The sequence below is a fragment of the Bos indicus genome, chromosome 28, assembly GCF_029378745.1.
Source record: "Bos indicus isolate NIAB-ARS_2022 breed Sahiwal x Tharparkar chromosome 28, NIAB-ARS_B.indTharparkar_mat_pri_1.0, whole genome shotgun sequence".
Taxonomy (NCBI): Eukaryota; Metazoa; Chordata; class Mammalia; order Artiodactyla; family Bovidae; genus Bos; species Bos indicus.
Window position 1 is genome coordinate 7,540,722 of NC_091787.1, and position 26,037 is coordinate 7,566,758.

Here is a 26,037-nt window from a genome sequence, read left to right on the forward strand (position 1 = left end):
GTTTGTTTTAGTTCGCGTTTCTCTTGCCATAAAAGGATCTGGAATCAAGGGGGTTAAGGCTGGCCGTGGGTCCAGAGCTGCAATTCCTTATATTGTATCAAAAGTCTTTCATGCTGCCTGGCCTTTCATGTCTCTCCGAAGCAGCTTTATCGATGTATGCTAAGTAAACAGAGCTTTGTTTTCGTCTTCCACCGACCGCCCTCCCTCCCGGCACAGACTGGAGTTGGAACCCTTCCAAAGCGGCTGCTGCAGCAGTTAGAGCCGCCGCCTCCACACACAGGAGCAGGGTTTCTAGGGTGAGGCAATGCGTCTGCAATTCGCAGAGACAAGGCAGGAATTGTAATTGTAGTTCATCATGTGATGACTTATGAAAGAGGAAGTTGGTATGTTTTAGTCACGTAGACTCTGCCCTCTTGCTTAAAAGGCTCCAGATCTTCTCAAAAGAGAACTCTGATCATCTCTGCCACTCCAAGTCAAGGTTACCAGGTTGGCTGTGGTGTCCTACACATTCCTGTGTGGCCAGACAGGCTGATGCCGGGTGAAGTGTTGGTGGGGCAGTGGGTTGAAGCTGGCTTTTTAGCAGAATGCTGAAATGCTGCAATTTGTATTAAGAACTAAAGGAATATTCTATGGGGAACACTTCTACTGAGACAAGATGGAGCAACAGTCTTCCAGCTCTAATTTCTAACATTAAAAAAAAAAGAAAAAGAAAATTGCAGTTTAGAAACAAAAGGATAGCCATTCAGTATGCTACTCTCCAAAAATGGCATAAGGAAAGTGATTGAAAGGTAAACCAGACAGAGCAGTTCTAAGCAGTAGCTCAGTGGGTAGAACAAATCCAGCCCCTGCGTGAGCATTAAACATCTAAAATCTGAATCTGAACCCGGGAGCTCACTCCAGTTGAGATGCTCCCTGTACTGGCAGGTGACAGGGCATTGTAAAGAAATGATTCTCACCAGATGACCCTGATGGAACTCTGCCTGGAGGACACATAGCTGTGGGAGAGCGATGACCCCCTGCCTCCAGCAATGTGTGGGTGCTGTCCAGGAGGTGGTATTTCTAGGGATTGCTGAGTTCCTTCATGTCACCCTATATCCACGCATGGAATCACAGCCTTCATTCTTTAGAGTGCAGCTTCTATTAATAACATGATGTTTCAACCATACTAAAGCTTCTTAAACTCTGACCCTGGCATATTTGAAGGTTAAAAAAAAAATGCAGCCATATGGCATCTGAATATTTGTGGCTATCATCCTAGGCTCCTTGTACTTGGCCAGAAGTATCCTAAGACTGGAAGAGCATGTGTGATATTCAAGGCTTTCCACTTTGAAAAAGTTATAAATACATATTTGAGCATATATGTTTATATGACACATCCACACATACTATGGAGAGTCATGACATAAAAGAGCCTTCTGTAATAGATATGAGCACCTTCCTTCTAAGCAGTAGCATTTTATGAGACAATCCTACTGGTTTTCAAATTGCAAATATGCTATTTTAGAAATACTTTCCCTCTGTTTGACCTCTCCCTATAGCCTACCTCCCCTGTGTGCAGAAAACATTCAGATACTAAAGAGACTTCTGCATGTGGAGGAGATAAACTCTCTGTGGAAGGTCTAGGAAATCACCGAAGCTCTCAATCATCCACATATACACACAGAAGCTGTTAGTCACTAGCCTGTGTGTAAACAGGTACAGTCCCCACATACAGTAAAATTTGGAGACTTGATGTAAATTAACTACTGACTATGTCAGAATTTAAAGAGCCAAGTGAAAAATACAGATAAAGGAGAGATTGAGGTCACATACTCGCTCAGTCTGCAAGGAAATTTGGAGGAGAACTGGAAGGCATTCAACAGCCATTTGATGCCAGAACCCTCCTATTGACTTTTTGGAAAGAGCATGATGAAATGCACTTTTCTGGAATAATATCTGGATGCGGGTTTAACCTCTATTTAAGACACTCACTGAAATCCTTTAAAAGATACCAGGGGGAAGACACTGACAAAACAGCAAATCAACCTCAAAGATAATGTTTGAAAATAATAATACACTTTCTCTCATTTAGCTTGCCTACTTAAAAGGTAACTTTCCTACATACACATTAAGGAATAAGGGGACTGAAAAAAACAGAAGATGTTACAATTCTGAAAGGTTAAGCATGATGTGATAGCTTTATGTTTATTATTGCTTTCATATGGGCATTCAGAAAAATTATTTTGAGTATAAATTTTATTCATGTCCTTTTTCAGAAGCTGAAAACCTAAGATAGTGAAAAATTAAGTGATTTTCTTGCAGTAACATTAAAGATGAGTGCCAGAATTGAAATACAGGTATGAGTATTTTTGTCTAACCATATAGTCTAGAATGGGTGACTCAGACGGTAAAGAATCTGCCTGCACTGCAGGAGATCTGGGTTCAATCCCTGGGTTGGGAAGATGGCTACCTACTCCAGTATTCTTGCCTGGAGAATTCCATGGACCAAGGAGCCTGGCAGGCTACAGTCCATGGGGTCACAAAGAGTCAGGTATGACAGTGACTAATACACACTCTCATAGTCTAGAACATACTATATACGTTTGCATTTAAAATAAAATGTATGCACAGTTTAGAGGCCTAGAAGAAGAATGTTAACATTTGTGAGTGTTAGCAAAAAGACTGTTAAAATTTGCCTATCAATACCCGTATTTATAGGAAACAAGATTCTAGTATAGTTCATAGGACAGGCGATCCAAAGAAAAGTCAACAGTCACAACAGATAGAGATATATGGTAGAGGTGAGTCAGTTTGCCACCATGCCATGCCTAGTATGGAACTCCTTAAATGGTAGACCGTTTTATACTGGTGAAACTTAGAATTTATAAACTATAGATAAAAATTGATGTTGGTGTTTGGATACAAAATTCATTTCTAGGATTTAGTTGAGCGAGGAAATGGTTTGGTTACTCACCAAATTGGAATACTGTACCTCTAACTCTTTATGACCTATTTCCCTAAAAACAAAAAGGGAAGTCTCATGAAATCATTTAATTCCTCATATAGGACACCAATTCTGGCTATTCTGCATGCAGACAGGTAAATACAATAGGGCTACAAGGCACTGAAGAGAAAAAACCATGAAGTCAGATGTTTCATGGAATTTCATCAAATAAAGTTTCATTTTTATTGCTTGTATTTCTTATGAAATGGAAGGGAGCCAGTATGAGCTAGATTAACTTTCTCTTGAGAAGATGCAAATATATTTCACAAAAGAATGCCAATCAACAGGAAAATTTGGCCTCTACCAATGGGGGTTTCTATAATCTGTTCTGGTGACTGACTTGCCCTGGTCTAATGTGTTTAGCAAACACACACAAAGTAATTTTATTTAAAGCAATTATATATGTAGGTGATAGCCCAATGATATCCAGAGATGCAAATATTAACCGTAAGCGTTTGAAAACTTTAACTTTTTTTTTTGGTCAATTTTGGGCATAAAGGAGACAGAGAACTGACTCCATGTAGAAGGAGAAAAGAAAGGAAAGTTTAAAAGCCTAATTGTGGGCTGTAATTTGTTAATTGGAGTGAATGCCAATCTGCGTTGACACCACATCTATTCCTGGGCCCACATGGTGGTGATACCTCTTTGGCAAGGGGAGTGCAAAACCATGGAGAGAATTCAGATTCACACTCAGAACTGAAGTTCATACCAGGAAAGTGAAAGTGAAGTCGCTCAGTCGTGTCTGACTCTTTGGGACCCTGTAGACTGTAGCCTGGAGAAGGCAATGGCACCCCACTCCAGTACTTTTGCCTGGAAAATCCCATGGATGGAGGAGCCTGGTAGGCTGCAGTCCATGGGGTCACGAAGAGTTGGACACTTACTGAGTGACTTCACTTTCACTTTTCACTTTCATTCATTGGAGATGGAAATGGCAACCCACTCCAGTGTTCTTGCCTGGAGAATCCCAGAGACGGGGGAGCCTGGTGGGCTGCCATCTATGGGGTCACACAGAGTTGGACACTACTGAAGCGACTTAGCAGCAGCAGAATATAGCCTACAGGCTCCTCCGTCCGTGGGATTCTCCAGGCAAGAGTACTGGAGTGGGTTGCCATTTCCTTCTCCAGGGGATCTTCCTGACCCAGGGATTGAACCCAGGTCTCCCACATTGTAGGTAGACGCTTTACAGTCTGAGCCACCAGGAAAGTCCTAAAAATCGCCAAGGGAGCCATGGGAGCAGATAGCCTGAGTTTGAGCCCTAGCAAAAGACCACTGGTGGACAGAAAGAGAGAAATAGATTTCCTTAAAGTAACTGACTAAATATAACATGTTTACTAAAAAGCTGGCCACAGACAGCTAAAATGCAAATACAAATGAACTTTGATGGGCTAGTTGGCAAGCCTCCTCAGCCCTTTAAGCAAATTCCTGAGTGATAAAGTTTGTTCTGAAACATACCTGGGAGCTAGCACTTAAGAACTTCCTAGGGGCTCTTATCTTTTAGGATTTAAGAAGTAGCTAGATTGTGAACGTTTTTCAGACTGCTTTTATTCTTTCTTTCCATTTATCTATCTACTTACCTACCTATCTATGTTTGCCTTAGCAGACCAATTCGTTATCCTTAATGATGACTAAGACATCAGCTTCTGTTTACTGATTTGGTGAACTGAGGTACCAGCACAGTAAGGAACTTGCCTTGAGATGAAGGAATATACAGTCGAACAACAGCTAGAATTCAGGTTTCCCAAACTGCAGTTCTTTCTTTAGCCCACTGGTGGGCTGCCTCCTATTTCTATTTCTTTCACAGGTTCTTTTTTACATACATGTACATATCTGCATAGGAGATGTCTTTGGGACCATCGGTTCTCTTCACGCAGCTGGCCTGGAATCTGAGACAGATCACTGGAACACTCTGGGTCTGTGTTTTTCTTGATTGGAAGAGGGAATTTTGAACTTGACACCATTTCTGCTCTGACCCTTCATATGGTGGGTGAGAATAATGGAAACAAGGAGAATATGGCAAACCCAAGCCCAACATTCTTCTGACTCATATGGAATCACAAAACAAGGCAGAAAAATGGCTGTAAGTGCCTGTCCACTATCTGGGGGCTTTGTGCCATCGGATAAAATTGTGAGGTTAAATGGCTACCAAATCATCATATCATCTGAGAATATGTCTGCTTGGTTTGGGCTCAGATCCCAGGCTAGGAGTGTCTAAACCACAGTCTATACTTAGTTTAAGTTAGCCAGTGGAAAAGCATCTGTATCAGCATTAATATGCCCGACTAAAGTGTCTCAAAGCTTATAGAAAATATTTCTTTCCACAAGAGACTGATATATATGTATATATGTGGTGGGCAAAACTCAGTATACTAACCACAGGCCTTTCAGATTACTCAAGAGGGCCACAGTTGAAGAAAAAGAGAAGGAAAAAACAAAACAAAACCTGACAACAATTCCATACACTGCAGCATTTGGCTGAATAGGTCAGCAGGATGTGGAAACTTGTTTTGAGGTTATTTTGTATTCTCACCCAGGATCCCACTGCTTAATAGCTGTGTGGTTCTTTGCTGGCTATATACTGAATTTATGAAGGATGTTGTGAGAGTAAGTTCTAGGAATTCTGATATTTTGAAATTTGTTGTGCTTTTGTTAACCACAGTGAAACGTTACATTTGTGGCTTTCTATACAACTTTCATTTATTTGGTTCTGGTTATGAAAAAACTTAATGAAGCTTCATCAGTTCTGTGTATTTCAGAAATCATGGTGGGGACTTCCCTGGTGGTATAGTGGATAGGAATTCACCTGCCAATGCAGAGACCAAGGGCTTGATTCCTGATCTGGGAAGATCCCACACGCCACGGAGCGACTAAGCCCATGTCCCGCAACTACTGAGCCCTGCACACCTAGAGCCTGTGCTCCACAAAAGAGAAGCCACCTCCATGAGAAGCCTGTGCACTGCAACTAGAGGAAGCTGGAGAAAGCAACGAAGACCCAGTGCAACAACAACAAACAAGATTTTTTTTAATGTGATGGCGGGAAGCATTTACATGTGGTTGTTGTTTCATTTCAACTATTCTTCAAAAACGGGGGCGAGAAAAGCCAAGTTCTCTAGTTTTCATATAAAGATGACTCAATTTATTTGAAAATGAGTGTTCCAGAATCAGACTTCCAGATTCCATGAATTCAGAGTGTGGAAAAGGACACGCAGCTCCCTTTAGCTGTAACAGGAGACAGTCTTTTAAAAGCCTGGAATGCTGAAGCTCTCTTACACTGAAAACATGTTAGGACATGCCTTCTTGGGATGCTACCAAGTGGTTTAGGCTCTGAATTCTACATTCTGTACTTTTGAAGTTGTTTTCTGTTGGCAGATAACCTCTTGATTATTCTCATGTGATGAGTGTTCAGGCCAACCTCTCCCGTTCCAAGTAATTAAAAGACAGCAACAAACTCATACTCTGTCAAGTATCTACACTTTAGCATAAAGTTGTGGGTTGTGTGAGTGCTGGGCTTATAGTGATCAATTCTATGAGCTTTGTCATTTGTTCAGTCAGTAAGTTGTGTCCAACTCTTTGCAAACCCATGGACTATAGCACTCCAGGCTTCCCTGTCTTTCAATATCTCCCCGAGTTTGCTCAAACTCGTGTCCATCGAATCGGTGATACTATCCAACCATCTCATCCTCTGTCATCCCCTTCTCTTGCCTTCAGTCTTTCCCAGCATCAGTTAAAAATCATACACACACTACCTGCTACTGCTGCTGCTAAGTCACTTCAGTCGTGTCCGACTCTTAGCGACCCCATGGACTGCAGCCCACCAGGCTCCTCCGTCCATGGGATTTTCCAGGCAAGAGTACTGGAGTGGGGTGCCATCGCCTTCTCTGACACACTACCTAGACTGCTTTATTCTCTAAAGCTTACTCCTGCTGTTTGAAAGTGTCACCATGTTAAGGAATGAAAAATTATAGCGACTGGGGAAAAGTTTTCACCTTTTTTCATTTCCCTAGTAAAATTAAGCAATAATTTTCATTCCCCTCAGCTCCTTTTGGAACCAAGGCTAGCAGTGGATTAAAGGACAAATAAATGAATGAACAAGTCTATGGTGTTTCTTTCTTCTGCCTCAGAAAGATGCGGTTTCTTCTGCCAGCAGGAGAAACAGGTTAGATGCAAGGCAGTTCCCCCATTCCAGAGAGCCTCTATTTTTAGGCAGTTCTGATTCATGAATTGGAGAATTGCACTAAATTAGTGTACTGTACAGCATGGGCCTGGTTAAGTTAAAGTAGACACTCTGACCCCCTCCACCACTCACTCTGACCACCAAGAGTTCATTTCCCAGGGGCATCTGTGGGTCCCAAACAAAGGGGACCACTGAAAACCCTGTCCACATTTACCCTATCATAGGCCATGTGGTAACAGAAGTTTTCATATTTCTTGAACACCAGCAGGATTCTTAACATGCCCCAGAACAGAGACGCATGGTCTTGGGTGATGATTTTTAAAAAAAGATGTCATCTCATTTCATTCTGTGGGAATTATTCTTTAATCATCTGTTTTATTGGGAAATTTCCCAGAGATAATGCAGTGAGAAACTAGCCTGGAAGCAGACAGACAAGACAGGCACAACAGAGTTCTTTTTAAAATACTTCATTTTGGAGACCAAGAATACAACTTGTAAATCTTTTTTATGCTTTTATTATGGTATATAAATTATGACATTTTAGGAGAAGCCCATAAAGCTAGCAGAAGCAAGAAAGTCAAGTTTCTTTTTTTGAGCTTTCCATAGGTAGTATAATTTAAATAATTCTATGGTAGAATTTCAACACCTCTGATGGAGCATGGTTGTTTACGAAGTAAGAACAGTAATCCTCATGTTAAAAGGTGGCATTGCTACCCTAGGCAGCAGATGGTGTTATTAAATACACAGGCAAAGTCTAAGGTCATAAGGAACTAACAATTAACCAGAAATACGATCTGCCACAGTCGTTTAATGGGTAACCTACCAGATATATGCCACTTGTATTATTGTGAGTGTTGGGAGGTGTATTGTCAAGCTTCAGAGCAGTCGCACAATCCATTTAGAAATATTGTAATTATATTCTTATTTAAGCATTTTGTGAAACCAAAAAACCAGAAAGAAAGTGAAAATCAGTGTGATTTCCTCATAATATTGCTCTCTCTTGCCTGCTCTGAAAAATACTGATTCAGATTGCACAATTTCATAGCCATCCCTGAATTTAATTGGTCTCCCCAAACTAACACTATCAGGATTTGGGGTTTTATACTGCTAGTGGGCGGTGTTCTAAGACCTCTTTATGTTATCCGAGACATCATTTTTGCTCCTGCACATTTTGTAGTGTGAAGGTGATGCGAAAAGATTCAAACCCACACACGTGCCAACAAGGGGATGGCTTGGAAAAAAACAGCTGTGCAGAGGAGGGGCAATGAATGGTGGGGAGGCAGTAGGAAGTGTAGTCAGAGACTAACCAGCAAGCAATGAGGACACTATTAAAGTAAAGAAGTGGGCTTAGTTTCTATTGTAAATTAAATATAAATATGTCAATAAAAGTAAGAGCTTTATACATAACAGCTCAATTCCCTGTGGGTTTTTTCAAGGAGTTTTCCACAGGGAATGTGGGATTGATTTTCTTTCCAGTTAGGGCTTTTGAGGATGAGGAACTGAATCCTAAATTCACTCCAAGGAAAAATAACCAAGAGGGCAGCAACAAAGTCTGAATAGCAAAGACCCAGTGACTTGGTTAGAATTAGGAAAAGTGAATCTCGGCCTTTTGGCCAGAACTCCAAAGGGTATCAGAGAGTTTAACTCCAACCATCGTATCAACCAATCTGAAAAACAGCATCTGGAAAAGCAAAAACAACCCCAGTTCCCCAGGTAAATAGAAGACGAACAATGGAAAACAGGGTCCAGAGGTCACTGGCTAATCAGGGTAAATAAGTGGGTGGACAAAAGCTGTTCTTTCATTTTCCCACTGTTGGGTTTGATGAGGAAGTCTCAATCACGGAAGGAAAAAAAAAGCATGCTAATAAGAATGTTTTTCACATATTTTGATGTGTTTATTTACTTTTCTCCAAGTTTAAATTGAGTAAGGAAAGCACAGCATCTGAAGACACAGACTGCCGAGTTGAGAGCTTTGTCTCCAAGCTCAGGTAGCTTGATTTTTCCCTGTGGCCAGGACTCCTGCTGACACTTCCAGTCGTCCTCAGAAAAGCCATTGAGCTACCCTTGGGTTGAATGAATGAGAACTTTCTGGAGAGCGGAAGACTGGTGGAGGTCCAGCTGGAAAAACATATGGCCGCAGAGGCAGAAAGAGCGCTTCTTCAGGATTGTGAGTGGTATAAAAAACGTCTGCAGGCTCAAGGCAGCCGTTACAACCTAAGATCTTACTAAGCATGATGGATGTTCTTATTTCTAGGACTGCCTCCAATGTACCTGGACCGAAGCCAGTGCTGCATCCTCAGGCGCCCCTAGGGATTGTGCGTGCAGGACGGCACCACCTCACAGCCCCGCTCTGAGGTCCGGATTCCACGCCCACTACCCTCCGCCTCCCACTCTCCCACTCCCCTACCCTCACTGGGGCCAGGAGATGGCGGCCCATTGTGCCTTCTGAAAGAAAACAAAGTTTGCAAATCACTGTAGACTGTCTTATAATAGGTAGGTCAGGAGGGAAAATGACTATGGTAAATTCTCGTCTTAACCACACATGACCTCAGCACATTTTTGAGCTGCACAGTGACACAGAATGAACTGAAGGAGAAAAACCAGGCAATCTGGGTTCCAGACCAGGACACCACGAGGAGCTGACTTTTACAGGTAAAGGCACAGCCTTGAGGTTTAATAGCAGTGCCTCCCTGCCCAATATGATTTCCAAAACAGCGGGAGGCAATATGTGATTCTCCATGTTGATTCTCCACAGTAATTATCTTTTATTGCTAATAACCATTCATGCCTGTTACTGAGCTTTAAAAACGTTTTGTATGGAATGCTATATCCCTTACAAAAGATAAATTAGGAGGCGATCATTCAAATTATTTAGAAAAAAAACTGTCTGAAGTTTGAAATTTGACTCTTCAACCCCATGGACTGTAGCCCACCAGGCTCTTCCGTCTATGGAATTCTCCAGGCAAGAATACTGGAGTGGGTTGCCATTCCCTTCTCCAGGGGAATCTTCCCAACCCAGGGATTGATTGCAGACAGATTCTCTACCATCTGAACCACCAGGGAAGCCAAAAAAAAAAAAAGTAAGTTCCTCTAGAATACTTACATAGTATTAGGTCTTCAACAATTTAACCAGTACATATTTTAATTTTTTTGCCACACCACACAGTATCAGTGGGACCTGTTTCCCAACCAGGGATTGAACCTAGCCCCCTGCAGTGGAAGCATGAGTCTTAACCACTGGACCACAACATGACTCCCAACACATCCCTTTTAAAGATGCACAACACAGATGCCACTGGGAAGGTAGACAAGTATACCCCTTTTATCCTCAACTGTGGCCTTCCTAGCATAGCCAAAGCTGATACCACAATTTTTCTTCAACAGACGATAAGGTCTCCTCTCAACTTCTCAGTGGATGTTTCACCACCGTTTTCCTTATGATGTGACAGTTGTAGAAGCAGCAGTGACCATAGTCACAAAAATCAGGGCCTGATTTTATTACCCCATCATTATGACAATTATCCTTCCAGTTTTCTCTTTGCTCATATACACACATTTTCAAAGCACATATTTTCATTACCGGACAGAGAAAGGCCAATAGGTCAGTCACACACACTCTAAGATGATAAAGCAATGTCATTAACTTAGGATAAAAAGAAGCAAATTACAGCCCTTTATGCTTAGGCTGTGTTTTTCCTTTTAAGAACTCAAAGCTAAACCCAAGATGACCAATGCATTTGCGTGGGTGTATGTATATATCTGTGTATGTATATATGTAATATACATGCATACATTATTAGTATAATACGGTATTATTATATATAATTATTATATATTATTTGCTTTGCTGCGTCACTTCAGTCGTGTCCGACTCTGTGCGACCCCACGGACTGCAGCCTACCAGGCTTCTCCATCCATGGGATTCTCCAGGCAAGAACACTGGAGTGGGCTGCCATTTCCTTCTCCAATGCATGAAAGTGGAAAGTGAAAGTGAAGTCGCTCAGTCGTGTCTGACTCTTAGCGACCCCATGGACTGCAGCCTACCAGGCTCTTCGGTCCATGGGATTTTCCAGGCAAGAGTACTGGAGTGGGTTGCCATTGCCTTCTTCCATTATTATATATAATTATTATATATTATTAGTATATTATTAAAATATATATTAAAGATAATGTTAGGTAGTATGTTACTAGTTTCAAATGAACTTTCCATCCATCTGGGTCTGGGGAAAGGCTTTGAAGCCCCAGCATTTTCTAAATATCCAAAGAGTGAAAACAAAGTCATTTCTTCTCAAATATTGCCTTCCTTTTTGGGGGTCATCAGGAATGCAGAGGTGGGTATGGGCTGGAGACTCACTAAATGATTGTTGTTGGTTTTTGTTTTTGTTTTTTTAACTGTGCTGCATGGCATGTGGGATCTTAGTTCCTCAACCAGAGATCAAACCCTCACACCCTGCAGTAGAAGCAGAGTCTTAACCACTAGATCACCAGGGAAGTCCATAAAAGTTTGCTCTTTCTAATGGATGCACAGTCCCTGGATCATCTTGGCTGTCTAGCTGTGTTTCACACAGTGCTAAAAGCTCGAAATCCCTGTGTCCAGACACTTTAAGTCCTGTGAGAGTAACTCATTCTCTGATGGGTGCCTCTCCTGCCATCTTTCTGTGTGAACACAGGCAAATTGCTCTCCTGTACTTCACTTGCTTCTGTAAGTTGACATGAAAACAACAGCAAGACCAAGTGACAAATGAATTGAGATTTACTGATATGTCCAGAGACATATCAGTATGGGTACATATCACCCAGCACTTAAGAGTACAGGACCTGGAGGAAGAGAACCAGGGCTCTCATTCCTGTTCTGCACTTTACCAGCTGTGTGATAGGCGAGTCACTTAAACGTTCTGTGCCTCAATTTCCTTACCTGTGAAATGGGTATAAAAAACAGTACTTACTGCAGAGGTTGATAGAGGGAGTCAGTGACATGAAAAGTGTAAAACATACAGCCTGTCCCCATTAACACTGGCTTTTGTCATCTGAGGTATTTCCAGACTAGGCTGAAGCAGGTGCTTGTTCTAAAACCAACCAGTTCTTGTACCTCCTGTAGCCAAACTTCAAGATCTTACTTGAGGAACCACCCCTGCTACTCAGCACCCCTCCACACCCACCACTCCAGGAAGTAGTTATCACTCAAGCTGCCAATGACCTCATTCTGACCATCTCTATGAGACTCTTATCTTGAATCCTTTCTGACTCATCCACCATTATCACTCCTTGAATTTTTTTTTTTCTCACTTTGGCTCATAAAGTAATATCCTGGACCTGCTGAACTTAAAGAACTTAAGAAGTCCCTATGCATGTGTCTTATCTGTTCTCTGCTCACACCACACTTTTCTCCAGGCTGGAGGTTTTAGTACTCAGCACACAGAAGGTGCTCAGCAAACATAAAACTGCCTTGAACTGTGACGTTCAAGGACTTCCTCATCGCTGTCCTTTCATGTTGTTTTCCAGATATGGGAGCTGTTGCTGCTCTTCCTGGAATCTCTGCTGCTGCTGCTGCTGCTGCTGCTGCTGCTGCTGCTGCTAACTTGCTTCAGTCGTGTCCGACTCTGTGCGACCCCATGGACTGCAGCCACCCAAGCTCCTCCGTCCATGGAATCTCTGCTACAGGGACATAAACTCTTTAAGATTGCCTGACTTATCATCCATCCTTTTCTTCATTTGAGACTTGAAATTCGAACTGTGGTGCTGGAGAAGACTCTTGAGAGTCCCTGGGACAGCAAGATCAAACCAGTCAGTCCTAAAGGAAATCAACCCTGAATATTCATTGGAAGGACTGATGTTGAAGCTGAAGCTCCAGTACACTGGCTACCTGATGCGAAGAGCAGACTCATTGAAAAAGACCCTGATGCTGGGCAAGATTGAAGGCAGGAGGAGAAGTGGGTAACAGAGGATGAAATGATTGGATGACATCACTGACTCAACAGACATGAGTTTGAGCAAACTCCGGAAGATAGTGAAGGACAGGAAAGCTTGGTGTGCTGCAGTTCATTGGGTCACAAAGAATCAGATACGACTGAGTGACTGAACAATAACAATAGTTAAACTGAATCTCCCAAATAAATAAATAAATAGAACCTGTTTCAGGTTTCCAACTTGTGTGTGTGTGTGTGTGTGTGTGTGGCATTTTTAAAGTCTGAATTTCACTTTATTTGGAAAATAGACTTAAGAATTAAGTCCCCCAAGTATCAAAACCACACACGATTTATCTGAAAACAGTTGCTCTTGGGATGTGTAAGATGCCTTTTCACAAGTGAATCATATTATCTGAGAGGTAGAACCCCAGAAGATGTATTTAAAAAATAAAGTTTCTGTCTCAAACACAGCAAAGTATAATAACTATTGGTTCAACCTCACCCTGAGTCCCCACAGCTGTGCAGGGCTACCTCAGCGTGGGGATTAAAACAACAAAAAAAAGGCCTTATACCTAGGAGTGGGTGTGTGCTAAGTCACCAGTCGTGTCTGACTCTTTGTGACCCTATGGACTATAGCCTGCCAAGCTCCTCTATCCATGGGATTCTCCTGGCAAGAATACCGGAGTGGGTTGCCATACCGTCCTCCAGGGGATCTTCCCAACTCAGGCATCTAACCCGAGTCTCTTATGTCTCCTGCATTGGCAGGTGGGTTCTTTACCACTAGCGCTACCTGGGAAACCCGCACCTAGGAGAATCAAGGTTAGTTGAAATAATAGCTGATAACTTAAAAAGAGAGGTCAACTTCCCGTTAAATACACATCCACACATTTTCTGAAGTTAACTGTGCATGATTTTTTTTTAAAGAATTACCCATTACTTTGGATTATCCACACCATTAGGTATGGTTGTGAACATACCATTTTTATAATATTATACCTAGACTTAAATTCAAGTTTAGCTGCTTAGCAACTATGGAAATTTCACCAAGTCACTCAATTTCTCTGAGTTTCAGTTTCCCCACCAGTAAAAAAAGGACAATAATATCAACCTCACAGAGGTAAGTGTGTACAAAGTGCCTACTTAGCACAGTAAGTGTCTGGGTCAGAGAACAGAAAGCACTGAAATATAGTGATTACCCTGGAGGAGGGCATGGCAACCCAATCCAGTATTCTTGCCTGGAGAATCCCATGGACAGAGGAGCCTGGCAGGCTACAGTCCATGGGGTTGCAGAGAGTCAGACTAGACTGAGGGGACTTAGCACAGCACAGGAATTAATAATTAGTGGGTCAGCACCCAAGCCCAGCCTTGCATTTGATGTCAGGTGTAGGTTGAGTTTTGCTTTCACAAAACTCAAGACAAATAGCACACACAACTTAATCAGGAAATCCCCTGCCACACACATAACTAAGAGCTAAATTATGGGACTTGTCTACAAGCTCCCTGGGGGTTCAGAGGAAAGAGACCAGTGATCATGTGTGGACCTGGGGCAAAGTGGATAGGAACCTGGCCTGAGCTTTGAGAGCTGTATAGGGCTGGGACAGGAGGTGAGGGACATCTAAGGTGGCCGTGGCTGGGACAGGGTTGTCGTCCCCCCAGCCCCCAAACTACTGAATGAATGGAAGTGTGTGAACAAAAGGCAAAGACTGCAAACCTGGGACATCCCTGAAGATCCAGTGGTTAAGACTCTGTGCTTCCAATGCAGGGGGTGCGGGTTCAATCCCTGGTCAGGGAACTAAGAGTTTACATGCTGTGATGCCAAATCAACCAAACAACCAACCAACAGAAACAACAACAACCAAAATGAAGGACCACAAACCAGTTTGTGGGAGGGTGAGAGGAGTCTTCCATTTTTGCCTTTGATGGGTGTTGATGTCAGAATGGAGAAGTCCCCCTGAGCAGGAGCTTAAAAACTAGGGAAGGAGTTTGGGCTGAAGTGGTAGGTTACAGAGCAGGGGAGAAGACAGTGAAAACAGTGGTTAGATCAATTCAGGTAGGTTAGGAATCATTTAGTAGGAGGAAGCTGGGCTGCAGAGAAGTTGGCCAAGTGTCTGTGCCAGGAACTCTGATGAGAGGCCAGGAAAGCTGGGTTGGAGGCGTGGGCAGCCAGGCTCAAGCAGAGACAGCAGTGGGCATGGGACTTATGGCTCCACAAGATCTTTGGAGAATGGTGTGAAAGAAGAGACGATCCCAAGGCTGGCTCCTAAATGTCTGCAAACTGGTAGTAACTCTACTACACAGGAAAACAGAGAGAGAGCGAGCTGATGAGCAGGGAGGATGAGCTCAGGGGAAAATGTGTTGGTTAGTTTCCAGTCAGTGATGATATCCACAAGCAGAAAGGCCCAATGAGCATTTGGACAGTCAAAGGTTCTGAAGTCATTTCAGCGAACAAAAGCAATGAAATGGATGAGGCCTGTGAGGGATCAGTGCAGATAGAAAAAACTAGAAAAGTAAAGACTGTCTTGGGTAATGTATAAATTTAAAATATGAAAATACTCCAGGAATACCTATTATGAATACATGAACCTAAACAAAATCAGTTGTCATATCCAGGGCTGCATTTGACTTTCATGGCTCCAGAAGTGCCGTGGGCATTTTTGCCTTTGTGGTCTCCTTCCTCCAATTAAAAAAAAAAAATTAAATCCTGCAACTGTAATGGTATAAAGACAAATATAATCTAGATTGAATTATTTTATAGCTACTGTTGCATTATTTTTTTCTCTCTTCTGATTTTATTTTTTTTTTTCTCTTCTGATTTTAAAAGAAACTAAGATTATAGCACAGGGAACTCTGTTCAATATTCTGTAATAACCTACGTGGGGAAAGAATCTGAAAAAGAATGGATATATGTATATGTAAAACTGAATCACTTTGCTGTACACGTGAAACTAACACAATACTGTAAATCAACTAGTCTCTGACTTAAAATTAAAAAAAGAAATCAAGATTAAAATGGTTTCATGGGTCCCTAAAAGTGTCATGAACATAAGGTTACATTAACACTACTTTTGGTTGATCTGTAAAGATCAAAATCTACTCATTCTTTTCCTAGCGTAAATTACATTTTTCTTTCTCCCTTTACATTTGTAAAGATCCTTTCAGCTCTCTACATCTGCGTCAGAACCACTAAACCCTTCTAGAATCTCATTGTAAATGTCCACCAGGGATTGGTTATTTGGTGACGTATATATAATACGTATAAGCGTTGAGCTCACGTGTGCATTCACTCATCTTTTTCTCTCTTGCAAAGCAGTATATTCTATAAATGGAATAAAACTCAATATTAAAGACAAAGAAATCAATAAATGTATAATGAAAACAGAAATTTGGAACACAAAACTAGGATCTCAAAATGAACACATTGTATGTTCCCAACCAGGAATTCTTCAGTTGGGTTTGCAGTAATATTTAGTCATTGATAATATATTTCTCTGTTGTTGTCTATACACCCCAACCTGGTTGAGTTTCTGAAAAGCCTTAACATCAGATTATGGAGCATGTGTAGATCATTAAAAAGCCTTCTATAATATTAAGAAGATAAAGTAATAAAATTAAAATGCTTAATTCCAAAATAGTAAGTTTATTTATTTATTAATATTTATTTTTTATTTGGCTGTGCTGGGTCTTAGTTGCAGTATGTGGGATATAGTTCCCTGACCAGGGATTGAACCTGGGCCCCCTGCATTGGGAGCACAGAATCTTAGCCACCGGACCACCAGAGAAGTCCCCCAAATAGTAGGTTTATTTGAAGAACATTTTGGGAGCTGAAAACTTCTTGAGATGTTTGTGGTGAGGCATCCTGAAACGAAATCTGTGGTACGACTGTGTCAGCTTGGACTTCTAGAGTATGCATCTCATTGCTGGAAGATGATTGGTATTTGCTTACTAGCCCTTCAATGCAACTGGTGTCCTGGGCCCTACTCTTGCGTGCAATGACAGAAACTGTTCCCTGCTCCCCAGTGACCATCCTCCTTTCTTTCTTGGTAAGAGAGGCCTCATTTTCAGCTGGGCTCCTTGCCTTAGTCACTGATCACCAACCCATACCTTCTTCTTGGGCACCATGTTCCAGTCTCCCTGCCAGTTATTTATAAAGCCATATGCTCGAGTTCTGGTCATTGGGAGTAGAAATGGTATGTGTCACTTATGGTTCTGACCTTCATAAGCTTCCCTTGCCGGTTCTCCATGCTCTTCCCTGCTTCTAGAGCTTGATGAAAACAAGTAAGAAGAACTTGGAAGGTAAGTGTTGAAGATGGCAGAGGCACAAGCCAGAAGGAACTTGGGTCCCTCAATCACTGCCTGGAGGAGAACCACTTGCTAACAAGAGTATCTTTGGACTTTCTTCTTTCTGAATGTTTGAGCCTTTCATCATTCTGGGGTTGCAATTAATCTACAAGTACCTTACTGAAACAGACATCAGAAGCAGGAGACCCTATTTCCCAGCTCCACATGCTGAGTATAGCCAGGTAACTAAGTTCTGACCAATGAGATGTAAGCTGAATGACTTTTGTATGACTTTGCAGGAGGCACTTAAAGGAAGCTGGTTTTAATGGGAAGGGGAACATTTTATCTTCCTTTGTTTTCCTTCTGTTGCTGTCTAGAACTCAGACATAACGGCAGGAATTCCATTGGCCATCTTATCACCTTGCAGACAGAAATCATTCACCAAGAAAATGGAGCAGAGCAATTAGATTCCTGATGGAATTGGAGCTGCTCAGCCAGTTGCGGACCCCAACCCCTCTCACAACACTTTCATGTTAGAGAAATCTCTTTCTTGTTTAAACTACTCTTTTATTTGAGGTCCAATGTATTAAGTTTTTTTTTTTTTTTTTTTTTAATGGACTGTGCTTTTGGTGTCAAATCTTTGCCTAACTTTAGTCCTCAAAATATTTTTCTATAAGTTTTAAGATTTATGTTATATATTTGTTCATGATCCTTTTTGAGTCCATTTTTGTCTAAGGTGTTGAGGTTAAGGTTGAGGTTCATTTCTTTTTTGGAACAATTTTTTTTCTCAGTTGCTCCAGGACAATTTGTTTTAAAGTCTATTGTCCCTTCATTGAATTGTTTTACACCTTGTTGAAAATCATTTGGACATATGTGTGTGGGTCCTCTCTGCTGGTTTACAGACCTAAGTGTCTATCTCTCCATTAATTCCGCACTGATAAAGTAGACATCAGGTAAAGTGATGTTTCACCATTTATTCTTCTTTTTCAAGATTGTTTTAGGTATTCATGGTCCTGTGCCTTTCTGTAAAAATTTAAGAATAAGCTTGTGCATGTCTACAAAAAACCTTACTGCAATTTTGATAGAAACTGAATTAACCCTATAGATCAATTTAGGGAGAATTGAGGTCATTACTATGTTGAGTCTTTCAAACCATGAGCACAATATGTCTAAGTCTTCCTTGACTTACTCATCTCTTTTTGTAATCTTCAGCATACAGGTTCTGTACATATTTTGTTAAATTTATACCTAAGTATTTAATTTTTTTTGGAATTATTGTAAAGATGTGTTATATTCTAATTTTAATTTCCAAATGTTTATTGTTAATATGTAGAAATGTGATTGATTTTTGTATCCTGCAAGTTTATGAAATTCACTTATTAGTTCTAGGAGTTTTATTGAATATTTCTTGGGATTTTCTACATCAACATTCATATCAACTTCAAATAACAGTTTGATCTCTTCCTTTTCGATCTGCTCTCTATTCAAAAATAACTCAGCCAAATAGACTTTTTCTGCTGAAACTATGATGTGAAAATAGAAAACTTTCACTATAAAACTTCTTGTTTTGTTTATTTTTAATCTACACCTGTTTCTCACCTTTATCCCTGAAAGAAGGATTCAGGAGTAATAGGAACTGTTCCTGGACAACTTTGTTTCATTTATTGCTAAGTTGGTTACTAGTGGCAAAGCACTCAGAAATTCTACAAAAGAAACTGCAAGGTGAACTCTTAAAGTTACTTTAAAAGCAGAGGTTAATTTTGTAGTTCTTTAGTCAGAATTTCACAGCAGTTTACATTATTTTCATTTAGTGTCATGGGTATCTGTTGCTTTTGCCTGCTCGACATCCATTTCTTCCTGCGATAGGAGAACCCAAGTATTCTTTTCGGAAACAACCTCCCTGACTCTCAGTCCTTGGTGGGGCTTATTCCCCTTCAGCCACAAGATGGGTGTGTGCTCCAAGTCTGATGAGAATGTTAACCAGGGTTTGCTTCAGGAATGAGGGTGTGTTGTAAGCTAAGCCTATGGAAGCCAAGCCTGCTGGCCCCTGGAGCTGTACTAGAAGGGTTGGGAAAGAGAAACTCTCTTCTTGGGTAGTTAAATCAAGATAAGTTTAGCCTAGAGCTTCTGGTGAGAAAGATGGGAATGTGAATGAAAGCAGAGAGAGGAAGGCAAAGTTGAAGCCCCGAGACATATTCCTGAAGACTTTATGTGAAGGTCTAGGACTAGTTACACCTGAAAGTCTACTCCTGCATTTTTCTGTGGACATGAACTCTGCCCTTTATTTGAGTTGTATTCCAGTCACTTGCGACTGACAGTCTTGACTGTAGACTGAATTTCTTACTAAATTACTGGGATATAGAGTTTTTGTCTTGTTTTTGGCCACACAGTTGTGAGATCCCAGGTTTCTGACCGGGGGTTGAACCAGGGCCATGGCAGTGAAAACACCTAATCCTAACCACTGGACCTCAAGGAAACTCCCAGTAATAGAGATTTGTAAAAATTCCTTCATGAAACTTTTTCTAGTTGGTAGGAAGATGGCTGTTCCTCCCCAAAGGCTCTCTTATGACCTGTATTTGTTTGCTTTCACCTGTATACAACCTAAAAAATTTTTAATGTACTTCTTGGGACTTCCCCGCTGGTCCGGTGGCTGACTCCAAGCTTGCAATGCAGAGGGTTTGATCCCTGGTTGGGGGAACTAGATTCACATGCCACAGCTAAAGTTCTCATGCTGCAATTAGAGATCTTGCAGTGGCTTAACTAAGACCCAGTGTAGCCAAATAAATAAATAAAAATAAATAGTAAAAAAAAAATTAAATTTACTTCTTGAGTTGCCAGAAAGTTCTTACACCCTTGTCCTTGCAACTCATACTAAGTAGTAGGGACTGTGAGGAACATGTTTTTATAACACCCAGCAAAGTGTCACTTGCTGTAAGAAACTTAGACACAACTTCCAAAGGCGAGAAAAGACAGCCATTCTTTCTGCAGTCTTGTGGAGAAACCTTCCTGTCTCTCCCCTCGGGGTAACCAGGAAAGCCTGTTTTTCCTTTTCCACTAGCTCCTTTTGGGACCAATACCTTTTGCCTGGGGGAAGAGAGTGCTTTTCTTTTCTTATCCTCTCTGAAGTGGTTTTGTGCATACATGCTAAGTCGCTTCAGATGTTGTCTGACTCTGTGACCCTATGGACCGTAGCCCGCCAGGCATCTCTGCCCTTAGGATTCTCCAACTTGCTGCTGCTGCTGCTAAGTCGTTTCAGTCATGTCCGACTCTGTGCGACCCCATAGATGGCAGCCCATCAGGCTCTGCCATCCCTGGGATTCTCCAGGCAAGAACACTGGAGTGGGTTGCCATTTCCTTCTCCAATGCATGAAAGTGAAAAGTGAAAGTGAAGTCACTCAGTAAGTGTCCAACTCTCCGTGACCCCATGGACTGCAGCCTACCAGGCTCCTCCGTCCATGGGATTTTCCAGGCAAGAGTACTAGAGTGGGGTGCCATTGCCTACTCTGTCTCCAACTTGAGTCCACCACAATTTCCCATTTATGATGAATCCAGCAGAACATCACATAATATCAACAGAAAAACCCCTGTGTAAGAAAGAGCCATGCTGGAGTGAAGGAGCTCCTGTGTGTGTTATTGCCTCTGCAGAAGGGCTGTAGCGCAGATGCGAGGTACTGAGGGCTGGCCATATAGGGTTCTGCCAGCTGGGACTAGGATTTGCCAGCCTGCCTACAGATGCCAGGGGGCACAGCACTACAGGCCAAGCTGGATTCTTTATGAGCGTGTGTTCATTAGGGGGAAACACTTCCTATGCCAGTGATTGAAATGGAACCTAGATGTGCACTCTGCTGCCTAAATAAAAGCTTTCACAGGTAGGCCATTCAGACTCAATTAAGAGAAGCAAAACAGGATGCATCAGGGCCATGGCCACAACCCCCATCGCCGAGAATGAGCGGTGAGTGGTCCAAATGGATGGGGGGGGCGTCAAGTGACACCTAATTTACAGCAGGAGCTCAGCCCTTTTACGCTTTTTGCCGCTTCACTGGAACAAGGAGAAAAAGACATTAGGATGAAGGCTAATGTGCTGTGGACACATAAAGATGAAAGAGAGAGGGGTGCATGAAATGTCACTTACTTGAAGGTCTGCTTTAGGCTTTTCTGTCCTCTTACCCCTGAAAACACATTTCACAGTGTTTTAACCATCTGTGGTCCACTCCAGAGCTCGAGACACCTAGACTTTTCTGGTTTCTTGTCAACCCCAGGCATAGGAAGCTGCAGCCTGTCATTCAAAAGGAAATAACAAGTGTCTTATTACTGCCTCTGCTGAGAAAAGATATGGATGTAGCAAACTCCTGTGTTCTGGGTAGAATGGTGCCTTTTCAAAGGTATGTTGGGGACTTCCCTGTGCTCCCATACAAGGGATTTGGGTTCCATCCCTGGCCAGGGCACTAATTCCTGCATTCCATGACTAAGACCTGGGACAGCCAAATAAATAAATAAATATTTTAAAAATAAATAAATAAAATCCTTTAAAAAAGATATGTTGAAGTCCCTAATCCCAAGACCTGTCAAAGTCCCAGGTTCCTGGAGACATAATCAGCTGAAGGTGAGATGAGATGGAAACTGGATGGGCCTGATCCGGTCTGGCTGGTGTCTGCACGAGAAGGGAGGAGACATGAGGAGAGCACCATGTGATGTCGAAAACAGGGATTGGGGTGATGTGTCCACAAGGTAGAAAAACATCAAATGTTGCCAGCAACACCAGAAGCTGAGAGTAAATGCATGGGGCAGGTTCTCCCCTGGAACTTCAGAGAGAGCATAGCCCTGCTGACACCTTGATTTAGGACTTCTAGAATCCAGAACCGTGAGAATAAATTTCTGCTGCTTTGAGCCACTCTGTTGGCAATCTGGTAATGGTAGCCCTAGGAACCTAATCAGATCAGATCAGATCAGATCAGTCGCTCAGTCGTGTTCGACTCTTTGCGACCCCATGAATCGCAGCACGCCAGGCCTCCCTGTCCATCACCAACTCCCGGAGTTCACTCAGACTCATGTCCGTCGAGTCAGTGATACCATCCAGTCATCTAATCCTCTGTCGTCCCCTTCTCCTTTTGCCCCCAATCCCTCCCAGCATCAGAGTCTTTTCCAATGAGTCAACTCTTCGCATGAGGTGGCCAAGGAAACTAATACACCCAACTAAAGAGTAAGTGCAGGAAAAGGTCACCATAGATCTGTCCCAAGTAGTCATAATGAAAGATGCCACTTTCCCCAAAGGAGGTGCAGCTCCCTAAGGACTTGAGAGGCTCCCTAGATGTGGCTGCACGTGTGAGGCCCCACCCCTGAGACTGGGGTTGCTTTAGGGCAGGAACCATGTCTGTTCTCTTTTGCATCCTTCATTCTGTGCCTGAAACCAGCAGTGCTTGATACATGTTGAAAATATGACCAAACCAATGGGAGAATGTATGTCAGATGAGTGATTCACGTTATTTCACACTATCACTTAAGTGTCATCATCTTCCATTAGTACATGGGCTTCCCTGTTGACTCAGATGGTAAAGAATCCGCTGCATTGCAGGAGCCCCGGATTTGATCCCTAGGTTGGGAAGATTCCCATCTAGAAGCAAATGGCCACCCACTCCAGTATTCTTGCCTGGAGAATTCCATGGACAGAGGAGCCTGCTGGGCTCCACCATGAGGTCGCAAAGAGCCATGACTGAGTGACTAACACTGACTGACTTCATTAATTGATAGGTAACTGGCAAGACTGAAGCTCCAATACTTTGGTCACCTGATGCAAAGAGTGGACTCATTAGAAAAGACCCTGATGCTAGGAAAGATTGAAAGCAGGAGGAGAAAGGGATGACAGAGGATGAGATGGTTGGATGGCATCACTCAATGGACACGAGTTTGAGCAAACTCCAGGAGATAATGAAGGACAGGGAAGACTGGTGTGCTACCGTCCATGGGGTCTCAAAGAGTTGGACGTGACTGAACAACTGAACAACAACAGCAAACTCGCAGGACTTCCCTGGTGTTAACAACAAACTCGCAGGACTTCCCCAGTGGTTAAGACTTTCCTGCTAATTCAGGGGGTGTAGGTTCAATCCTTGGTTGGGGAGCTGAGATCCCGCATGCTCAGGGTCAAAAAACCAAAACATAAAATAGATACAGTATAGTAACAAATTCAATAAAGTCTTAAAAACTGTCCACATTAAAAAAAAAATCTTAAAAAAAAAAAAAGTAACTGGCAAAGAAATCAGGTCCAGTACCTTCATTGGGGGAATCCACTCTCGGACTCTGTAAGACATGATCTTGGGTTTCTAACTTGGTCCTTGGAGCCCCTCAGGGGCAAATGTTAGTCACATCTTTCTTTCAATCTGAAAATCCCCCTGATGTTGTTATTCTGCTACTCAGATGTAGCTACAGTTTTTAAACTTTCAGGGCAAAGTGTGTTATTCTCCATTTAAAATCAGCCTACTTAAAATGATAACTCTTTTGTGCATGAGTTCATCTTAAATACCTCCTGAGGCTGTAGGTAAAGGGTGCCCTCACCAGCAACAACCACTCAGTGAAATAATACCAGATGTAAAATCAGCCACATGGGTCTCTTGGCGGGAAATAGAACCTGTGGGAGTTTTCATTTGCTGAAACCCTGGAACTGAGGCATCTTGTAGTGCTGAGTGTGAAAGTATTTTATAAACTGTATAGGGCTATAAAGAAGTTAGTTATTATGCTTACTATTTTTCCTATTCCATATCTTTGATTGGATAACAAACCCAAAGACTTAGTAACCAACTTTTTACTTCTTTGGACTGCAATTTCTTTATCCAAATGACGGATTTATTGTTACTATCCCAAGGCCCCAGCTAAATTCATTGTTCCCTTTGATTTTATGATTTATCAGTAGGGATATGTATATGCCTAAGTTCCTGAAATATGTGGGAATATATTTGGTGACTTGATTGGTGTATAATATTAAATTGTTTTGCATACTTTTTCAGAATAGATTTTGTATAATGTAGAAGACAAAGTTTTTATTTTTTGAATTTATCTTATTTATTATTTTTTTTCCTACCACGCCCCACAGCATGTGGGATTTTAGTTCCCTGACCAAGGGTTGAATTCGTGCCCCCCGCAGTGGAAGTGCCTAGTATTAACCACTGGACTACCAGGGAAGTTTGACAAGGTTTTTGAAAAAAGTAGAAAAGTAGGAAATAATGAAATACAATGAGAAGGACTTAAGAAAATATATCCATTATAATCATTAAATCTCAACTTACCTAAAAAGGAAAAGAGTGTATTCATGATTAACATAGGTATATTTCATGCTATGGCAAAGATAATTTTTAGGAAAAAAGAAAAGCAAAAGCTGCCTTTAGATACAATTAGAAATCCTACATGCCTTTTAAATGGAAACAGCCAAACAATTTTTCACTGCATAAAAGAAAAAGCTGAAATAACCCTAACTTCAAGTTACAATTGCACAAACAAACACCATATTAAAAGAGGACCATTATTGTGTTTTGAGAAGGCAATGGTACCCCACTCCAGTACCCCACTCCAGTACTCTTGCTTGGAAAATCCCATGGACAGAGGAGCCTGTTAGGCTGCAATCCATGGGGTCGCTAAGAGTCGGACACGACTGAACAACTTCACCTTCACTTTTCACTTTCATGCATTGGAGAAGGAAATGGCAACCCACTCCAGTGTTCTTGCCTGGAGAATCCCAGGGACGGGGGAGCCTGGTGGGCTGCCGTCTATGGGGTTGCACAGAGTCGGACACGACTGAAGTGCCTTAGCATAGCATAGCATAGCATTATTGTGTTTCTTGGAATCAACAATTTTTTCTGTAACTAAAATGTCCTTTGTTATTCCTGAACACTGCTAGAAGGCGGGGTGAGTGGGTAGAAATACAGAGTCACGAAGTAATCTACAATTTTTAATCTAATGTAATCAATGTTTCTTGCATATATTTATTTGCTTTTTTGAGACAATAGGCTTTTGATTTTAGTGTGTGTCAAGCCTTGAAATCCCCTCTCCATAGAGAAATTCCTGGTTCTATGTAGGGTGGATCAGAGTGCCCTTGAACCATAGGTCACTGTTCCTCAAACGTGGGCCAAGCAACACAGACCCTAGATAATAGAAGAGTCTGTCAGGTGAGGGCTCCTGAGACACAGGGGAAATACGATGAGCAGGATGGATGTTAGAATCCGTCTCTAAAAGATAAATATGCTTTTCTCCTTTTTAGGTAATTTGAGATTTAATTATTTTGATGGTTGTATTTTGTCAAGTCCTTCTCATTATACTTCCTTATTTCTTACTTTCCTACCTTTCTAAAGATGACAAATAGGGTGGTCTGAGCTAAAGGAAATGAGGCAATAGGCAAAAACAAACTAAAAACCAAAAACCTGTCATTTCTTTCCATAACTTCCTTTAGGTCTTAGTCCTATGTTTCAAAAAGAGTTTTTAAAAATATTTTAAGAAATATGTAACAAGAGCTGTAAAAGTGCTTATATCTCTTGTACTAGTAATTCTGCTTCTCAATATTTATCTCAATAATCATAACTGTGTAACCCGAAGTGATGGATGAATAAGCCTGTTTACTGAAGCTTTACTTATAGGAAAAGTGGGAAACAAACTCAGTGTACAAAAATGAGAAAATGGTTAAATAAGTCATAGTCCATTCATATGATGGCATGGAA